Below are 1,966 nucleotides of genomic sequence, written 5' to 3' on the forward strand. Positions count from 1 at the left end.
GGAATGAGCACAGTCTGCCCAACTAGTGCGGAGGACTTCAGTCCCCTCTGCTGTATATTGGCTTTAGGACTCAAGTTGTCCATCTTTACATAGAGGAAGGCGTTTCCCAGAATTGCCACAATCAAAAAAGTAGGTGAGAGCACTTAGGAAAACTGTGCACGGAGATCAGCTGCTGATATGTAAATACTGCTGAAGCTGCTTATTCAAGGTAATCTAAATTCCTCCCCCACTTCCGCCTTTTTTTTTTTTTTTTTTTTTTTTTTTGAGAAGGAGTTTCGCTGTTGTTGCCCAGGCTGGAGTGCAATGGCGTGATCTCGGCTCACGGCAATCTCTGCCTCCCGGGTGCCTCAGCCTCCTGAGTAACTGGGATTACAGGCATGCACCACCACGGCCGGCTAATTTTGTATTTTTAGTAGAGACGGGGTTTCTCCATGTTGGTCAGTCTGGTCTCGAACTCCTGACCTCAGTTGATCCGCCCACCTTAGCCTCCCAAAGTGCTGGGATAACAGACGTGAGCTTTCAAGGCTTCTGTGCCTTGGAAGACAATTCCACGCGTGGCCCTAAATTTCCATTTTTAAAAGTGGACTCAAACTCTGCTTTCTTATCAGAAGACTTTTTTTTTTTTAAGATTCTAATCCTTTTGTAAGCTCTGTCCCTTTTTTGAGCTTTAAAAGCTGTCAGCTTTTAAAGGAGGAAACAAGACCCCAAACATGAAATACTGGTGATTGTTAGTAACTCTTTCAGTGGTTGATGGCCAAAAAAAGAAAAAAGGAAGTGTTTCTTTAATCTATGGATTTTATTAACCTTCCCTACATCAATGCCCCAACAACTGCAATGACTGAAAAATATCTGTTCTGTTATGAACTAGCCAATCTACTTTGGAAATAGGTAACGTCCTCAGGACCTGGGGAAAATGTTTGAGACAGAGGACAGGCTGGCCTTATTATATGTATCACTGTGAAAATGAACTGCAATTTATATTTCACACTCACCCATTACTCTCATGGCCCAGATACGTATTTGTACTAACCCAGAGATGATATAGGGGTAGTTGGAATATGCTTCTGGATTTATTAATTTCAACTTGAAGCCATATTTAAAAAATTAATTATCAGGAAATAGATGAAATAGCTAATAAGCATATGAATAAACTGTGAATGTTTTTTTTTTAAATGCTAGATAAGAGCAATGAATGACCTGTCCTCTGTAATTGTAATTCTCAGAAAACCAAAACTCCTGGTTTTCCAAAACAACTGGAAATAAGATGGACAAAAATTAATGAAATCAAAAAACTAACATATACAACAAGCCCCCATGACACAAATTTACTTATAGAACAAACCCGCACATATGCCTGTGAACTTAAAGTTAATTTTTAAAAAAGGGGGTGCCGGGGCTGGGCGTGGTGGCTCACACCTGTAATCTCAGCATTTTGGGAGGCTGAGTGGTGGGCAGATCACTTGAGGTCAGGAGTTGCAGACCAGCCTGGCCAACATGGTGAAACCCCATCTCTATCCAAAATATGAAAATTAGCCAGGCGGGGTGACAGCGCATGCCTGTAATCTCAGCTACTCGGGAGGCTGAGGCAGGAGAATCCCTTGAATGCTGGAGGCAGAGGTTGCAGTGAGCTGAGATCTCACCACTGCACCCCAGCCTGGGCGACAGAGTGAGAGCCTGTGTTGGAAACAAACAAACAAACAAACAACTAAAATCTTTATAAGTCCAAATGAGAACTAAGATATGAAGAGGAACTCCACGTCAGGCTCTAGAGGATTAAGAAGACCCTACTAGATCATCACAGCGTTTTAGTATTTATTTATGTATTTATTTGAGATGGAGTTTTGCTCCGTTGCCCAGGCTGGAGTGCAGTGGCACAATCTTGGCTCACTGAAACCTCCACCTCCCAGGTTCAAGCAATTCTTCTGCCTCAGCCTCCCAAGTAGCTGGAACTATAGGCACCTGCCAC

Source organism: Rhinopithecus roxellana, chromosome 10 (assembly GCF_007565055.1).
Source record: "Rhinopithecus roxellana isolate Shanxi Qingling chromosome 10, ASM756505v1, whole genome shotgun sequence".
Taxonomy (NCBI): domain Eukaryota; kingdom Metazoa; phylum Chordata; class Mammalia; order Primates; family Cercopithecidae; genus Rhinopithecus; species Rhinopithecus roxellana.